General features: G+C 38.4%; 1 protein-coding gene across 1 annotated transcript in view; it reads left to right on the top strand.

Moving 5' to 3' along the window:
- Positions 1 to 1,599: 1,599 nt before the first annotated feature.
- LOC306762432 (equilibrative nucleoside transporter 1-like) overlaps positions 1,600 to 20,080 on the top strand; it is a 51,441-nt gene continuing 32,960 nt past the window's right edge. Inside the window, exon 1 of the mRNA XM_079248887.1 lies at positions 1,600 to 1,709. The gene's annotated coding sequence lies outside the window, so the exon portion shown is untranslated. The remainder of the gene's footprint in view (positions 1,710 to 20,080) is intronic.

The following is a 20,080-nucleotide window of genomic DNA, read 5'->3' as shown; positions in this document are numbered from 1 at the left end:
CTGAAGTAAATAAAGCGATTTGTGACAATAACTCGATCAATCCCAGCCCTTCTGGTCTCAGAAATAAAAATAAATTAGCCTGAAATGCACATAATAGTTCCACTTTAAGTAGACAGGGACCCTGCAGAAAAGATAGAGTTACGCAGGTCGTTCCACCATCGTGGAACAACAGAATAAAAGAGTCTGACTTGTGATTTAGTCCCACACAGTGGTAGAAAAGTGGGGTGTCTTTCACTGGAAGAGCGTAACTGTTGAGAGGGAGTGTAGCTCTGGAGCAAGGAGTGAAGGTAGAAAGGAGTTGTTCGAGTTATTGTTTTGTAAGCCAGAAGCTTACTAAACTAATTCATATCTTCAAACATTCATATATCACTTTATGCATGCAGAACTCCTCCATCATACATGCATAATCAAACCAGTGAACAGATTGATGTCACTGTGGGGTTTATTGTGTTGCCCAAAATCACTTTCAAACATAGAAAGTGAAGAATCCAACCACCATCCTTTGGAGTGATGGACCCCTGCTCTTTCCCTGAACCATATCCCCCTGAGCTGGATGCATGCCCCAGGGCTGGCTCAAGATTTACACAGAGGATTATCTCCAAACCTGCTCAAGTGCAGCTGATTAGTCAGGAGGAGTCAGAGGAAACCAGGAGGTCTGGCTGTCACCGTCTCCCTTTCATAACTGCTGCTAATTTAGGCAGCAATGACATATCGCATATCAGCCTGCAGTTCTAGTGAATGGATCCTTAGTTTAAAATTAAACTTGAAAAGAAATATGGCATGTTTTGGCTACTTAATGTGTCCATTAAAAAAAAAAAAAAAAAAAAAAAAAGCTTCCTAATGTTTGAATCTGACAGATTATGTTACAAGTTCAAGAGAAATTTCAAATGCAAATAAAACAAATGTCAACTCATCAATTATTTATGCAAGATGAATAAATGATCCCTAAAAATGTTTTTTTCTAGTAGATACAAAGCTTTGTAAAGCACTTTGAGGAAGCTGCAAGAGTAATGTTAAGCAATGCTTAAACTAGAGGATATTAGAGTGAATTTTAGTGGTAAGTGGGATAGAAATGATTTTTCATCAACATGCACTATGCATGTTGCCTTCTTCAGGCAGTTTTATAGTTGTGGCTCCAGAGCTGATCAATAAAAATCCATTTTTTCCCTCTGTGCTTTGTCCAATTCTGGGTCACAATGAAGCTGGAGTGGAACCTATCCCAGCAATAGGAGGCAAGAGTTAGGGTACACCAGGGACTGGTCGCCAGTTCAATAGAAAAATAAAGCAATCAATAAAAGAGTGGCCACAGGGATGCCAATTAGAGCAAAGTTGAGTTAATAGAACCAGTTTGGGATTTGTTGCATAAATAAAGAGCTTGTGACATTATTACACCGCCCAAGTTCTGCTTCCAGACTGTGACGCATGTTTTACAACCATTATAATCTGGTGGCTTATTTGTAAAAATCCAAAGTAACCAGCTGGTCTGCTATTTGTCGAAATCCCCCCCCCCCCCCCCCCCCCCCCCCCCCCCCATCTCACCATGCAGCCCTGCAGCCTGTATGTGTGCCAGCTGCACGACTGCGAAGCGTTGAGTTTTGCATCTGAACGAGGGGAGAGAATAACAGGCGGATGCATGCATCAACGTTTTCTATTCCCACGAACCGACGCGCATCTCACGTGAGACGGCATCGCAGGCCGCTTATATGAGGGTAAGTGTGCGTGTTTCTCGTGCGTGTGCAACGTACAGTCAAGTGTGAAAAAGGACTGTGCATCAGACTGCTGACACAGCCTGCCAAAAGAGCTCTCTGGTGGTGGTGGTGGGGGGGGTGAGGGGTGATGGTGGAAGGGGGCACGCGCTGGGAGTGCACACACCGCTATTATTCTGCGCTTGCAAAACTCAGAACATGCAAAGAACAGGGGCTCCTGCTGAAGAAATGATGACAAGGTCAAATGGTCACTGATTCGCAGTGCGCTGCGCTGCGCTGCGCTGCGTGGACGTGACTGGCGCATCATGTCTCCCAGTGCGCCAGATGACGGTGTGACTGAAGACATACTGGGCCAGAGCTATTCTTGACTTGTGATATCAGACAGCCTGCGTGTATGCAGCTGCTTAATATATCTCCTGCATCGATGTTGTGATAGCTGCAGATGAAGTTGAAAGGATACTTGGTTTGGTGTTTAAAAGTTGCTGCAGAGGTCAAGACTTGCACACAGCTTGAGTTTAAACATCACAGCAGGCGAAAGTGTGAGAATGTGGATCTTCCGCACACACAAACACACTCCACAACGGCAGATAACATGAAAGAGCTCCAGGAAAACATCCCACTGAGCTAAAACCACTACTGTATAATATAAACAGTAACAGCATGTTTTTAGTTCACACACACAGAGATGCTGTTTGTTGCTCTGCTAAGTGTGCTTTATGTAACGTTGGGGGTGTGATAATATTACTAGCTGGTCCTGGAACTTCAACAGGATCAATAAGCTGTCCTGGATTCTCAGTCAGCAATCAGGTGATCATTAGATGAAATGACAGAAAGGCGTTGCAGCTATTTCATAACTCATGTCACATCTGGATTGGAACTTAAGAAACTTCTTTTCTTCCATCTTCCAAAGTTTCAGACATCCTCAAACTGTAACCATTATGACTTCTGAGTTAGTTATTTTCTCTGATTTTACTTTCCTAGAGGGATGGACACATTAGTGATGTTGGGACATAGTGCAAAATGTAAATAAATCACACTACAAACACTAAATATTTAATGTTCAAATTGATAAACAGTTTTTTTCTCCAAGATTCTCGGAATATTTTGATATTATAATATGTATGTAACCAGGATAAACCTTGGTTTATAATTCCACAAAATCTGTTACAGGGTTCATATACCTGAAAGGATCTTTAAAAATGGCCACAGTTCATTTAAAGTTAAGCCCTCCTTCCACACTGTGATGGTTTGGAAACCAGTTCAGGGTGTACCCTGTTTCTCCCCTGATGATTATTGGGAAATAATCCAGCAAAGCCAATACTTTTTTTTATTAGCAAAACAGTACTTGTCTCTAACTAATAAGACAATTGTAGTACACTGATGGTTGTGGAGAGATATTCTAGGGTTCGTCATTCCTGCTTATATTTTGTTCAGTTTCACTCATTTAGGAACTGGAGTGAGAAGATCTACGTTGGTTTTTATTTTCCTTTGTTGACCTCAGAAATAAAACTGATACTTCCTCCTATCTTCCACTGCCTTCTCCGGACTTGCCTGTGTTGTCTATCGTCTGAATTTGTGCTCATGTGTACATGAGGTGTTTTTTTTGCCCCCACGAGGCACAGTCTGGTGGTACCTGTTTTTTGCCCTCAATCTTAATATACTTCTGTTCTTTTCTGTTGAAAGGCGGCACCGGATGAAACCGGCTGTGAGGCCTCAGGACTGCCTGGTCTGTTATCTTGTGTTTGTTTGTCTGATCTTGGTCGGGTTGTACTGAAACCTTGAATTTCCGCTTGGGGATGAATAAAGTATTCTTGTATCTTGTAAGATCATGCTGTGTTGTGGCATATATTATTTATTTATTTTATTTTTTTATTTTTTCCATGCAGTTGTTTGCAAAGTTGTGAACCTCAACCCATCCTTGCTTATTAATGACTGAGCCTTTTCTGGATGCTCCTTTCAAACCCAATCGCTACACTCACCTGTTTCCAGTTTAACCTGTTAACATGTGAAACGATCCAAACAGGTGATTTTTGAGCAGTCTACAAATATTGTTCTTTATGTTTTACACAATGTCTTAATTTCATTGGAGTTGGGATAATCTTTTAGAAAGCTAAGTAATTTAATCTTTTTGATAAATTTAGCCAGTAAAACAGATGCCCACTTGATTAACAATTCTGAAAAAAGACATGATATATTTATCCATAGAAGCAATTATTCCACATAGTTTTATCTATTTAAGTCCCTTGCTGTTAGTAAAAATAATCTGTGACTTTTCATCTGTTTAAGAATGTAATTGAGGACCTTTAGAATTTATTTTATTCCTAAAATACATATATGTTGTATTGAATTCTTTTAGACATTTAGCTTTCTTCTTTTGGGTTTTGCTGTGCTGTTTTTCTATTTTTGCTTTTTCATTTTGTACCATTGTTGTGGAGCTGCAAAGACATGTGAGACAGGTAAATTCTTATCTCTTATGCTCTTTTGTATCTTGATTTGGTTTGAGTCTCATGCCACGTAACCACAATTCTGAGACGCCCCAGACTGTAGATGATAATTGTAAGAAAAATGTGTGCAGCTAACAAAGACATGCAGCAAAAAGAACTAAAGGCGGAATTGCAACTTTTAAGTAAATAGGAATGGTTACAGTCAGTCGATGGTTTGCTGTGATTCAGCTGTCTTGTGTTCATATATATCAAATTTAAAGTATAGAATAATCTGATTCTTGTAGTGGTGTGGCTTGCAGTGACTTGCACAACAATGATTGCACAATGTTAAGCTTCTTTTAATGTTGCTGATTTATTTTGCTGTATCTTATTTTCCTTGATTGCAAAGGTGCATATGGTGTGCATAATGAACTGAAGTTTACAGAGAAGTTCTCTGTAATTGCTTTGTCATTTGAACTTGAGTTATTTAAATTTAGTAAATCCCCTTTTTTTCTAGTTGTGAATCAGATCATTCACCCAGGAGGTTTAACTACATTTTAAATTAGCAAATTCATCCAAGTATTTGTTGAATTCCTGTTGGATATTACTTGTTTTTTTGTTTCATGTTTTTTTTTTTTTTTTTACATATACATACACACACACTAACATACACACACACACACCACACACACACACACACGTATATATATATATATATATATATATATATAGGTAAATATGACGGGCTTAAATGTAAGTGTTATACTTCAGTCACATTTAAATTCAATTGAAATGTGTCGATCGTTTGCTAGCATTATTACCCTTGTTAGTGATCAGACCCTGTAAGTTTGCTTATGTTATTTTGGATTTTTACCAAATATCCAACTCTTGGTAAAATTAGTGCAGACTGGCATTCAACTGAGAAAACCTTTTTTTTTCTTTTACTAAGTTTGGTTTTTTTTTTTTGTTTTTTATTTAAAAGCAGCACTACTGAAGTTTGGGAGATCTTGCACTTTGGCACCCCCCTTCCCCAGTCTTATTCACTCTCGTCTTGCAATTTCTCTCAACTCTCTGTAACAAGTAAAAGTCAGTACATGTTGAAAATTGTGTCATTTCTTGTTCTTTTACATTCGCTCTTAATTTCTTCCCTTCCAGTAGATAATGTCCTCTTGCTTTTCTTTGAATCAGCCACGTTGCGTTTCCAAAACGGCCAATGTGTTGATATCCAATTTTTATCCAATAAAACAAAATGCAGCTGTCATGTGATCATGTGTGTCCTGGTTGGAACAAAACATTGGTTAGCCAGCCCTGTGACGCTGCAGAAATATGCATAATTAGTGCCGGTGTGCCATGAAATAAATTAGAAGAAGCAGTTTTAAGGTGAAATATGTAGTATTGGTTTCACTTTTATTACTTACACAAAATAAAAAACAGTGTTTTGTAGGGATTGAATTAGGTCACATTGTCCATTCAAGAAAATATTTTGCAACATTTATAATTTTAAAATGAATCTATGTTAGCATGATTGCTAGCATTAGCAAATGTCAGCCAATTAAGACCACAGGTTCCCCCTAGTGCTTATGTTAGCTTACCTGTTCCATAGGAAGGGAATCGGCCAGCATTGTGTAGATTTTGATCCCCAAAACGGAAACATCTTAACATGTCATTGCAAGAAATGAACAGGTGTGTTGATAAGAGCTGCTTTCTAGTTTAGAAAAAAATGTTGCTGTTGTATTCTGGTAAATTGCCAAAGTTTACTTGGGCACTAAAGCTGCTGTGATAAATCTAAATACCTGATATGAACATCTTTGCATTACTTGTTTCTGATAATGTCAGCTATAGCTTTTCTAAAATATGTTGCATTCCTTGTTGAAGAGTAATTAATCAAACCTTATTATCAGCATTCAGTACTGCTTTGCACTGTCCATTTCTATAGCCCACTTAAACACATGATCTTCAACCAGCGAGTTGTGTCCTGAGACAGTCAGAACACTATAATTAGAAACTTCATTCTGAAAGTCAGGAGGGCACAAAAACACACGTGGTATGCAACAGTATAATATGATTCAGTGGAGTGGAGGGAAACCAGGTTATCGAGACCGTGTCATTAACTGCGTCATTTTACAGCCAAATACCTGCAGGCCCACAAGGTCACTGATACTCATGAGCAGTCATAGAAGGAGCATAAAAGCAACTTCTCACTGAAAGGCCACCTGTTTGTTTATTATTTTTATTTTAAATGAACAAAATGTTGGAATTGTCTTTCAGGGTTCCCATTAGAAACCATTTATGCTCTCTTTAGGTATATTCATTTCAAACGTCCCATGTGTCCTTTACATTTGCATGATGGGCAATATATCCACCAGACGGCACTGCAGCATTCAGGTTAGTACACCATGACTTCTTTCCTCCTTCTGCTGTTCACACATCAACTCTACTACGCTACGTTGCTCCTGTGGTTTCTGGTGGTACTGCTCCAATTACTGTGTTAGGGAAAACACCACAAGAGCCCTGGAAATGCACCAAATTACAGACGTAAAGAACACAGGACACAGATGGAAGGATCAGTATTCATCTTTGTCGTAGGGCATAAAGACAAAGTAGTCAGTTTTTAGTCGGTAGGAGTAGTACAGTTAGAGTAGTCAGTATTTTCCAGACACAAACCAAACCGGCAGCAGGCAAAAAGCTGAAAGTCCTCTACGCGGATAGTCCTCCCTTTTCGGCCCAGAGTAGAATATTTTGGTAATTATTGGATGTGCTGTGAATTTCTGCACAGCTAACATTAATAAAGCCCACAGCATATAATTAAAGTCCACGCTGAAGTTTATTCATCATTAGTGAACCAGCATCCCAGTACAATGTAATCTGACTTGCAGTACAGGCCAACTCTCATGGCGTCTGCATCTCATTTCTTGCTCTCATTGGCACCAAATGCTTTGTGGGTAGTCTGGAGGGATTCCTAGTAGTCACCAATGGTTTGGAGGGGGAATCTTGCTTATTCATTATCATCATCTTTAACAAGTATTCTTGTTTTGATTTTGAAGTGATTTTGATCACTTTTCCTTTGTGGCCTGCCTTGGTTATCTGCACAATAACCACCCAGACCTTAAAGATGGAAGGTAGAGAGATCGCCAAATTTTGAGAGCTTTTGTAGTTGTAGAAGAAAATACACACACACACACACACACACACACACACACAAACTTATGTAAAATATTTGAGCATATTAGCTCAGAAATGAAGTTATGCTATAGGTCAGTTTCAAGTAAACACACTGGAATGTGCTCTCATTAAGTTTCATAAATAAATAATCTAAGGTTTGTTATTACATCTTAAATAAAGCACCTAAAAGGCACACACATATGAACTGCTTTTGACAAGACATTTTGAGCTAAAATGATCTTTAATCAACAAATATTCACAAAAAAATTATCCATCACACTTGTGAGAACATTAATGTATATTTACTAGGAAAAAAAAAAGAGCAGTCTTGTAATGTATAACAGCTGAAAGGGTTAGAAAGCCATTTTTCATCAGAGGATGAAAGTTATGATTACATAACTTTCCCATGCTGCTTTGGGGATACTCCTTGTGTAATCTGAAACATATGTTTGCCATTTTGAACTGCTGAACACTGGAACACGGTAAGACTGTGCACCAGAGGCTTGTATTGTACTTTTAGTGCTATATGGTCTCCTTTTTCACACAAGCTTTTAACTTTGTGCAGTTTTCTGAAAGGATTTTGCAGTGTGTTTCTCTCATTTACACCTACACACCCACAACACTTCTTATTATATATTCTCAGTATGAGCAGCACTTTTTTCATCTTCACCAATGAAAAAATGGGAAGCAAGAGATTCTGTTTTACTCAACGATGCTTTAAGATGCAGAAAGGCTGGGGGTGGAAACGCTGATCTTCCAGATGGAAGACATCCAAACCACAACTTTCACTGCTGTTATTGATTTGTCCACAAAGTGATAGCCCCAAACATGAAAAGTAAATGGCTTAATTCAAATAGACGTGTGGAAAATGCATGAGTTATTTCTCCCGTCCAGGCGGATTGAGACGCTTCTTTGATCTGAATCAGAATTTGTTTTCTTGTTACAGTTCCACAAAATTAAGCAAACTTTCCAAGCAAGCAGCCTAGGTTACAAATAAAAAAAAAGCTGATGTGAATATGCACTAGGGTGTGTTTAAAATCCATTTGGGGACAAGGTTTAGTTTGGAGTGCACTATTCTTATCGGGCTAGATCGCATTCGCGCTGCAACGAATCAGACCACAGAAATAACATGTTCCTACTCTCTGCCAGAGGCAACGCTGCTCCAAGTATTACTAAAGAAGATAAGATGAACAATGAAGAAGAAAAATCAAGCATATATTTGTTATTGGAGAACAACTTTAGTTTGTAGTTCAAAACAGCCAAATACAGAGCTGCATCAAATCCTAGTGATCTCACGTTAATCATCTATCAAAAAACTATTTTGGAGTTTTTCTCCCAAACAGAGCTGTCTGTCACCCGACACTCGCTAAACCCACTATGCACCTTGTTTTGTCGTCCACTTCCTGTGTTTGGCCTGCTTGAAATGAACCGGCACCTGTGTTTGTAGGTGGACCGAGTCTTCTTCTTTGATCCGAATCAGAATTTGTTTACACATTCACAGTTCCCCTAATGAAGTGGACAAACAGATTTGGATTCAAATGATTAAAAAAAAATCAAAGCTTGTATGAATGCACCCCAGCAGGGCTCCCAGAAAGTCTCAGTTCCTCAGAAGTTCCTATGTCAGTGCTAATAAAGATGCCAGTAGCTTTTTCTCTTTATGGGTAATGGCAGGCTAGCTACAGCACCAATAAATATCATTCAAAACAAGGAGGCATCCTGCTCATGAAACTACTGTTTTGACTAATAAAAGAAAACAGCTAACTTACTTAAAAGTCTATTTTCATTTAACAGCTAACTTAGCAACCTAGCTGCTAACAGCAGTGAACGTCAACAAGCTGTTAGTCAATGTAAGATTTGAGCACTAAAGTTTAGTTCTCATTCATTCATTCATTCATTTTCCAAACCGCTTATTCCAATTCAGGGTCGCGGGGAAGCTGGAGCCTATCCCAGCTGGCTTTGGGCGACAGGCAGGGTACACCCTGGACAGCTCGCCAGTCCATCACAGAGTTTAGTTCTCTTTAAACTTAAAAAAAAACATAGACTTTTAAAGCTCTTCTTAATTTATTAAAGTCATACTTTTTTTCTGGGGAAGTGTGTGCTTCATGCTGTAGTTGTGTAAAACTGTGGTTAAGAACTGCAAATATTCACAGTTTCCACAGTAACGCTGCTATTGCTATTTCTCTAATATTTCTGTTGCCGTGGTTACAAGAGTGTTGTGCAGTCAGAATAAACCACACAATCTAAACAGAAACCGGAAAGTGTACCTGTGTAATTTAAGTATGATATAAACAACACAAAAAAGTAATTCTTCAAATTATATTCAATTCACTTTAGTTTATTTTGTCCAGTTTAGTCCAGTTTGGTTATGATGTGCTTTGCTAAATCACATAATATGCCAGTCTAGGTCTATTTAAACAGACCTGTATTGCCTTCCAGTCCAAAGGAACTGAAGTGGCATATTTGTCACTGTTTCCAGCTTAATTAATGTGTCTGTTGTGTTTCTAAGAAAACAGTATTAGTCATTTGGTTTTAATTAGAGCAGAGTTCACAAGGCTGAAATTAAAAAACTTTTGTATGACATTTAGGGAAACATGTCTCTTAAATTTTCCAGTGAAATGTAGATGAGAGAATTTACAGTATGTCATAACTGGGTAAATGCAAAACAGAAACGAACAAAAAAATTAGTACTGCATAAAGACTGGAAATAAAGAGAAACACTGAGGAAGCAGGTAAAGTGTGAATCAAATATTGTTTTCATCCTTAATTTAATCTTATTATTTTCCATTTAAGCTTTGAATTGAGCAAACCAGGTTTTGCTTGAAAGTGTAAATTTGAAAAGAGAAAAATGTTTCATGAGAGAAGCTTGTTTCATTTCTTCATGAGGAAGTTGCTTATGAGTCTACAGATCTCCAAGCACACCATATTCACATACTTGTGAGGTTAATGGTTTCCTTTATTATGTCAACTGTACTCAGTTCAGCCAGACTGCTTTATTTTGTAGACAACCGCAGCTTAACGCAATACTGCACATGTTTCCAAACTTAAAACTGTGTTTCTGACTTGGCACTCTGACATTTGTTAAATTCTTGAGGCCGTCATTGTCCTGCAGCATCCTGAGGCGGAGAAACCGCACATTTAACAGTAGCCCTGAACAATGTGGAGAATCCAATTGTGTTTTTTCATAACAATATTCCGATTGGGATTTGGTTTGCAATTTAATCTTTTAAATTTTAGTCGCTGTTCATGCAGGAATTTATTTCTAACATGAGATGGAGGATTTCCACATGACATGATGGTAAATTGTTCTATATTTTAAAATAAAGACATAAAGCTGAATAGGTTTGAAACCTGAATCAGATGCCACGTTACTATAAATTAATGTCCTAAATTGCAATTTTGATGAAAAAAAAACCAATTGTGAATCTTTCAGCTACTTCACAACTTAATGTTCCAGCCCACACCATCATATGACACCTAAAGCACCATGTCACATGCCAGCAACTGGATATCAACAATGGCAAGTTTGAGTGTGCACCATGTTTGTTTCAGCAAAGAAATGTGAGGAGACAGTAGCAGAGGATACAAGGTAAAGAAAAAGAATAAATCATAGCGTAAGAAATGAGACATGAGTCAGCATCGGATTGACTTTTACTGGTTGGAGAGAGCTCAGAGAAGGGACAGGATACAAGACAGAAGCTAAACTGGCCTTTGTTACGCAGGGAGCCGAAGTGTGAAAGTTAATCAGTTCCAGTTTCCTGTTTTATTTTGTAGTTTTTCTTGTTTGTGTATTTAGTTCAGCTTCCCCTTCCTGTTCATTAGTTCACCTGGTTTCATTTAGTTAATTTATTCCACCTGTGTCTTGTTGTGTTCTGTGTATATATACTACTTGGTTTCAGTTTTCCTTTGTTGGTTCCTTAACTGTATCTCCTCCTTTGGCCTTCCAAGTTAGTTTTTCTTGTCTTCTTTGTTTTCCAAGTGAAGTTAGATTAAATCATTACTAGCATCTTGCTTGCCTCCTGTCTGTGTTTGGGTCCTCGCCTCCACCATCTGTTTGCAGATACCAAAAGTCAGTCATGTTACAGCTTTTATTCTGCTGCACAATGATCATGCAGCCTTGAGGCAAAGCTAAAAACAGCCCGCTGACACTAAAAAGAAATGCGAGACAGACGTTTAAAGAGACATTTGACAAGAGCAATGATGCAAAAGCTTGCAGTTAATTAAAATACTACTATTGAAGTAGTCAGTCAAAGTGGGGAACTGAAATTTTGCCTGAACTGTACGTTTCATCCTATATTTGTCTTTGAGACACATATTCAGCAGATGCACCTCCCTCAATCATATGAGTGTCACAATGCCATGCGGTTCATGTGCAGCTGAGAGATCTGGTATCAGTTTCTATAATTACTTTCTCTCAGCCCATGATAAATCAGGCAACTTTAGGGACAGAATGGGGTTTAAAAAGACACACGAATAAGCTCTGCTTACCCTTCGAACATCTACAGAGCTCGTCTGAGACTTGTGGACAGACTTTAATGTCTACATCTTCATAATTTTATATAAATGTTTGTGCCCCTAATGAAAACCAAACAACTTAATCCTTTTATATCAATAAATAAAGTTAAGTTCATGCAGATGAGTGACACTTGTGATCTGAAATCTCATCACTATATAGTTTCCAATGGTATTATAAGATTTTCTGTTACATTGTCCTTATTAATGTTCTGTGGAGCTGGTAGATTCCACAAAGAGCCTCAAAGTTTGTAGGAGCAAGTTAACCAGGGTGCATATGCGCTGATACTGGTAAGCATGGAGAACACAACAGGTCCCATCTTATGTAAGTAAATAGAACGCAAGTGATTAATGGGTTTCAAGTGGACAAACTGTGTGTTAAGTGCTAATAATCACACAACTGATAACATAAAAACAGCCGCACTTCAGATCCTCTAGAGAAACATGACCTTGCCCTCTCCTGCTTTGGTTTGCTTATTTTCCTATGCGGGCAAAGGCAAACAGGATGGCTGTCGGCCTCTGATAAGACGAAAGATTGGAGAGGTTGAGGACTGACAGTAATCACATTTTAAAGAGCGTCAAACAGATCTCTGAGGACAAGAGAAGATCTCTATGTTGGTCGTGGGTTGACGGGAAAATTTACGCCGGAACAAACATCTTAACAGCTGAGGGTGTCAGCAGGGAATTCGTACTTCCTGAATATGTCCAACAGGTGATGTTTTGATGTTAAAAAATGGATGTAGAAAGAAAACCTATCCAGTTACATACTACACATGCATCAAGGAAGCATACTCAGTAAAAGACACATGAACTGACATATGAACAGCATGCAGCCTACATGTGTGTGTGCAGTGAAGGAATGAGCTGAGACTCATAAAACCACCAGAGCTAGGGCTCAACAATATTAGAAGAACACGAGATATTGTTTAATATAGCAGCAGTTGACTTGTAATAAATGAACAAATACTTCAATATGGTGAGTCTTTGTTGTATTAACAAGGGTTGCATTCCACTGCTGCAAATGTGCATGCTAGTTAGTTCAGCATTTGTTAAAGTGGAACTGCCACTTTGTGTAATGCTTTTTTCATGAATACAACACTGAAAATGTTTAATGACCAGCCGTTCAGAGTTAACTGTGGAGACTTATTGAACGGACCAGTGAGGAGGACACTTCTGTCAGAGGAGGGTGTGAGATCAGTTACTGGACATTACTGCCTTTTGAAGTACCGGCAGGTTTTCTTACTTGGATCATTTTGAGATTGTCAGCAGAGAGCCAGTGGTCAGATTTCATGTGTAGAGGGTGGACAGACAGGTGCGTATTCAGGGAAGGCATCCAATAGATCCAGTGTTGTATAAATGAACCAGCTCAAAGACAGCAGATTTCTCTTGATAAATGATCAGGAGGTTCTGAGCGGCAGTGTTTTTTTGTTTTTTCTTCTCGGAAGCAAAGAAGGATATTAGTTCAGGCAAAACACTTGGAGCCTAAATACTGCATCTATTTGACAACAATCTGGGATCCAATCCAATCCATTTTATATATAAAGCACATTTTAAAAACAGAATGTTGCCAAAGTACTGCACAAAGTTGAAAATCACAAAATAAAAATAACACAAAATAGTAATGTCGTTAAAATAATAAAAACAGGTAAAACAATTAAATAAATACCCAATAAAATAATTAAAAGGAGTCTTAAGTCTCGTCTTGGGCACCACAAGCTGGGACTGGCCCTGAAACCTCAAGGTCTGGGGAGTAAATTTGGAGGCATTCAGTAATGTATTGAGGGGCCAGTCCATTTAAAGGTGGAGTATGTAAGATTTTCAATATTTTCACAATGAATTAACTAAAAAAAATAACTACAATCATAATTAGATAGTTTTTTAAAACATGTAGGTTCCAGTTTGTCCATATTTGATGCGTTATTAAATTACAAGTTTAATTAATGACAAAGACCCTTCTTAAATGTTTACTGACCAGTTAAAAAAAAGTACTTTTTTTCCACCAGTAGGGTGAGTATAAGCCCATTTATTGCAGAGCGGGTCTGAGCTACAGCTCACAAGCGATTCCTGCCCTCATTAGAGCTGGCAAGGAGGAGCGGTGAGGGGTGAGTTTTGCTCATCACTGCCAACCTGTGGTCGTTTGTGGAGGTAGCAGTTTTGTGGTTTTGCTCACGACCTGGTGTTTGCCACCTGGTGGTGGAAAGAATCACCTTGAAATCTTACATACTCTGCCTTTAAAGCTTTAAAATCAAACAATAAAATCTTAAAATCAATTCTAAAACATACAGCAGCCGGTGGGGAGAAGCTAAAATTGACATGATGTGTTCATGTTTTCTGGTACCAGTTAAAAGTCGTGCAGCAGAATTCTGTCTGGACTAAATGCAAGCGTGAAAGAGCGTGTTGGCCGATACCTACATAAAGACCGTTTTAGATATAATAGAGCTGGACAAGGATCCTTAAATACTCATCAGAGGTGTTTTGATGGGAAAACTAGCATGCAGGAAGGAGAGCCTGAATCTGAAAGGATCTAACCACTTCCACATGAGAAGAAAACCCCAACCCAGGATCAAAACAGTTAGAGATTCATTTAATTTGAATCAGGTGTTTTGGGGTGGGGAAATGCCCAAAACCCACAGGACAGCAGGCCTTGATGTCCCGGTTCTATGATGAACAACAGCATAACAATCAGGCATGGTTTAAATTATGTACATCCTTATTTCAGCCACTCCTTACATCCTTATGTGTCCATTTTTTCTTTTTAAAAACACTCCATATCACCATGTCAGAGTTAAAAGTCAGGTCTCTATCACCTTTCAGAATAAGAGGAATAAGATTTGATTTAGATGGTTGCGACCAACCAATCAGTTGCAAACCTAAAGCGCTGCCATTTAGCATATTTCTGACATAAGGATACTTACACATACAGCAGCTCCACTCAGAGAAACATGTTCCAGGAGCTTCCAAATAACCACAGTATTACATACATCCAGAGAGTAAGAAAGAGGTAAAGCTTTAAGTAAATATTTTTTAATTAAATTTTGATACATCAGAATTAGAATTAAAGATGTTTTGCAGATTCATTCTGACTAAGGTCAATTTTGATTTAGGATATCTGAAAATAGGTTTCAATTAATCAGGACTGGATATCTGAAATGAGTGTGTCTTTGAAAGGGAAAACACAGAACGGCATTATGTGCAATTATGCAGTGACTGATGAGAATTCTCCTCTGAGCTGCTGAAGGAAGTTACCTGAAGATAACTGCGGTTCAGTTTTGTGACACCACAATGTGAATTCCAGCTTTTCTTTTCATTTGTGACGAATTAAATCTCACATAAAAGACAAGCCTGATGGATATTTAGCAGGTCATAATTGCCTAGACAACATATTGAAGTTGTCCCTTATGCCTATTCAAACTCTGTCACCCGATCGTTTTGTAGGGGAAAGTTGAGGTCATAATTTTTTCCCATCTGTTGCATAATGATCCAGGATTTTCTGGCTTGGTTATATTTTTACTCAAGACTTTTGGTTTGTAGTTTTTACTCTGTCTATTCCTGGATGCATCTCAAAAGGGCTATAAAAATGTCACAGGTTCAGTCCTGTCTCACCCCTCATGTCCCCGTGTGCAGAAGCAGGTACACTCTACCGCAATACTTGCTTTACTATAAAGTTTTTACTTTTATATCAGTTGTAATGAAATATCCATTGAATGCATCAAAATATTTTCAAATCCATGTTGATTATTTTCTAGCTTGCTTTATTATTATTGGCCCAGCCAACATGGAAATCCCTTCATGCACTGACATACAACAGATGTAATAAGGCTAAGCGACGCTGCGTAACAAGCAAAATGGAGACTCAAATGTAAGAAAGAAGTAAAAGAAACGACACTAGAGTTGGATTTTCTGGTCTGGCAACAGCAGCCTCCACATCTGATCTCATTCCTCAGAGCGGTGGCTTATCCAGGAAAAACTTTTCATTTCTTCTTCTTGATCAAATAAAACATTGAAAGTTCTTTTCCATCATTATTTGCTCATTTCTTTGAGTTTAGATTCTGACTGCAAATGAGGCAAAAGCAAAGCAGAAAGCCCCGAGGCTGCTATGTTTTTCATTTTCCACTTTGTACATCAAACACATGGAAGTTGAATGTGATGTGATTCTGGCTTCTCACTTCCAGATGGCACAGATGCAGAGCAACAACTTATTCCTTGTTCCTGTCAGAAGGTATTTATCATATTAGTTTGATGACAGGTATTTTTTAAATGAAAAACCTTGTGGGATACTACTTCTACTTCAAGAGGTAACTTTCTTTTTATTTTTATACTTCCTTTACATTGCAGAACCTGTCCTTTTTTTCCCCACTTTTCTGTAACTTGCTTGTGTTTTCCAAGAATTTAGACTGTCTTCACATTACAGCGTCTGCGTACAGCAGTAGATAAAGCTATCAGTTGGTTGTGTTGGCATCAAGCTGTAATTCTGGATTCCATCTCTTTCTCCTTGCTGTTCTCATGCCAACATCCTGTACTCTGGCCCAGGCATTACAACAACTCCTGCTGGAGAAGTGGATTCAGTCCTCTCATCTGGACAACACTGTTACAACACATACTGAATCCAAGCATAACAGCATGGGAATGTTGAAATGACAGGAATGCACACAATCCTCCTCCAGATTCAGGTCACAGTCTGATGTGTTGGTGTCCGAAATTTCCAAAATTTCTTTGAGAATTCGTAGGAAGAACATCAAGAATCAGTCAGAATGAGTTACATGAACTTCTGCTTTGTTTTTACTTATGTAATGTGAATGACCAAAGTCGTTTGTCCCTGCAAAAACATGCAATGAAGTTATTGACTTATGGAAAAGACAATAGAAGTAATCGAGCTTTCTATTATTGGCAAGCACATAATGATGATATAATTTGAACAGCGGAGCAATCAAACAGTCTGAACAATTTATGCATCTTAAACTAATATATCTTATTTTTTTGGCAGGAATTTGTTATTATCGATGCGCTTTGCAAAGCCTATGCCTAAAGGCTAAGTCAGTATGTGTGTATATGCTGAAGGAGTGAAAGCTGGGTTGATGTTTACTGAGGATTTCAGGTGGTTGAACAGACGTGAGAGCAATAACTCTTATGAGGAATGGCGAGGCTGTTGGTTCCAGAGCCACTGATGCTCAGGTGAACGGGTAAAGCCCTTAATGGATGGTTCCTAAATCTCCTCCCAAAGATAAAATCCTTGCACAGGAGAAGAATTTAGCCTAATCCATCATAACAGATATTTCATGCAGATTTCTTGCCCTTTCTTGACCATCACATTTTGCTTGGAATTTAAATGGGTTACTCAACTCAAGATGAAGAGCCATTGAACTCTCACAAATGTCCCCCAGGAGTTCTTTTCTTTGTTTGCTCACTTCAGTTTAACTTTTAATCCCTGAAAACAGAGCCTCCAAAATGCTCATTCTCAGCAGGGATTTACTTCACTCTTTCAGAGTCTCCTGAATCATTCAGAGGTTTAGGAGGCCATTTTGGGAATTCTTTTCCAAACGTGGTCCTCTTAATTCTCGGTGTGCAGTCAGAAAGTTACTTCCAAACCAATTATGTCACAGCCTCTTTCTCCTCTTCCTCTTCCTCCTCCTTCTCCCCATGAGTGTGCCTCTAACGCCACAAAATTAACAGGATATTCTCAAATTAGACATGCATGGTGTTTATTTGTTCATCTTCTGTTCTACAAATAGAATAACGGGGAAACGTCTGGGTCAGCAGGAAGCGAAGGAGTTGAGATTTTCATCTGACAATATACATTCTCAGCTAAATGAAGGGTGACTGATTATTTTTCAGGTTCTTCCTGCTACTGGGAAACACTGGTTTAGTATAAGGCTGCTTTGGCTGTTTTTTCAGCTTTTGCGGGTTGAAACATGCTGAAATTGACAGAGAGATAAATATCCGCTGAGCTGCAGTTGTTTTCTTGGTTGTTTATCACCTCCAGTTATCTGTCCTACTTTTAAAGAGAAGTGGACCAAATTCCCACAATGATGGTGGTTAACATGGTTTTGTCCCAACTTTATTTAAGCGTTCATATGCTGTGTTGAATTCTGTTGAATAATTGTTTTGAGAAATGTGCTTTGTGGTGTTTGCACTTCACACAATGTCCCGACATTTTTTTAAAAGGTTTGTATATTTCTTTGCCATTTTTTCATATTTTCATGTATGTTCACGACATTTTATACCATAAGAAGCATATTTTAATGGAGTTTTAAATGAGGGTACAACTGCTCAAATGTGTGCAACGGTTTTATCATTGGCAGACTAAAGCATACAACTTATCTGTCCATTGTTTTGTCATTTGTTTTTGTCTTTTTGTTTTTGCCTGAGTAGTTTTAAGCCCCATATAAGATGCAAGAGTTGATAGATGTATGTTCTGTTAAAGAAAATATGAGCTGTTCCCTTTTTATTTTGCCGAATTGCAGCATCATCTGTGAATATTAGCATGAGCACCCGGATGTTGTGTTTCCATTGATGCTGAGCTGAGCAACAGCCAGATGTTTGTGGGTGTAAGTGGGTTTTCTAACCAGTGTCAAAAGGGCTTGGCTGTCTGATGAAAGCTGTGTTTTGTTTATTATGTCTTTTTTTTTTTTTTTTTTTTTTTTTTTTTTGCTAGTTTTCTAATTTTCCCCTGTTTTCCTTCTTTCTGGATCTTGTCTGTGTGGAAAAACCCAGTAAGAGTTTTGGTTTGCTGCACTGCTCTCTAACTTTCCCTTTTATTGAAAACAAGTCAGTAATAGCATACATAGTAACTGGTGTAAAAAAAACAGACACATCCAGCTGCATGACAGAAATACAGCTGAATGTAGTCTTTATGGAAATGTAGATGTGTGTCTTCACACCAGCAGAGAGAGAGAGAGAGAGAGACAGATGTCCTTCAGTTCTGTGTGGGTGGACTCCTCATTGGATTTTAGGTTTGTCAGGAAGCAGACTCCTCCAACCCTCTGTTACAGATGGTTTCTATCCAAAACCACAGCAAGCTTTTTTTAGATAGGGGGGTAGACAGGGTGTGGATGACTGAATACCTACCACAACTATATGAGTAAACAGCAGAGACCAACTCTCAGCGTGTCCAGACTTAACGTCCCCGGACATCGCCTCTATGTGACGCTTCAGACACACTCAGTTGTTGAAATGGAACGACAGTGAGGCTTTTTGCAGACACGAGAGAAAACAAGCTGCTCTCTGGAGGAAAATGAAAACCACTTGAGTGTTTTTACTGGCATAACAGAATCAATTGATTTCACATTTTTCCTTGAACAAGTCAGTTGTTCCACTTTACAGAAAGACACAAAGCTGGCAATTGCTAACATGCTTTCATGCATTTTTTCTCTTCTGTCACATGATTACAAGTCCTCTGAGTCACTTTGTCTTATCTTTTTCTTGATTGTTTTGTCCTTACTTACCTCAGACTGTGTCCAGCCTTAACCTTCAGCCTAATTCGCATACACTATGATTGTAAATAAGGGAGAAATGGCACTATTCACACCCCCTAAGACTTATCACACAAGTACTCAGCCAAATAAAAGTGTCTTAACTGTGTCATTTTCCTGAATAAACAAACTACTATCATATACTGTGTCATGCAGCTCTGGAAATGCAATCTAATGGAACGTGATCAAGATATGAATGTATTCAGGCCAGTTAAGTGCCATGTGTGAATAGGATTGGCAGCTGTCGCCTTTGTCTTGCATCATTGTGATGGATTGCTGCTTCAGGAAGTGACTTCTTATCTGTGCAGTTCAACTGAAAGCGGCAAATGAATGTCAGCAGGCTTCTTTTCTGCCAGCCTCTCAGAAATAAGGAAAACTGAGCATCTGTGACTCCTTAGTGACAGGTCAGCGGTGTTTATTGCTTCTAGTAACCAGTGATGAGGTATAGTGCAGAGAAATATTACATTTTAATTGGTAAGATGGAATTGATTGTTTTCTGAAATCAGCTTGTTTATTTAATCTGGAGTTATTTTAAAATGCCACTGTTGTATGCAGATCAATATTGCTACAAAATTACTTGATGAAGAGCTTTATGTATACGCATTTAAAAAAAAACAGGAATAACAATGGATATGCCCACAGATTTATAGTTTTTTCTTTATATTCCACTGTTGTAAAACAATACAAAAGATAACAATGAGGAATCTCGTGTTTGATTGGAAAGTATCTTGATTGAAGCTTGTAAAGTGTTGTTACCTCTGCCAAGGAGGTTGTTTTTCCAGCCGTTTATCTGTTTGTGTTAAGATAACTC

The sequence above is a fragment of the Telmatherina bonti genome (genome assembly GCF_933228915.1).
Source record: "Telmatherina bonti genome assembly, chromosome: 11".
Taxonomy (NCBI): Eukaryota; Metazoa; Chordata; class Actinopteri; order Atheriniformes; family Telmatherinidae; genus Telmatherina; species Telmatherina bonti.
The sequence above is the reverse complement of the archived record's forward strand: the minus strand, read 5'-3'. Positions and strand labels throughout refer to the sequence as shown.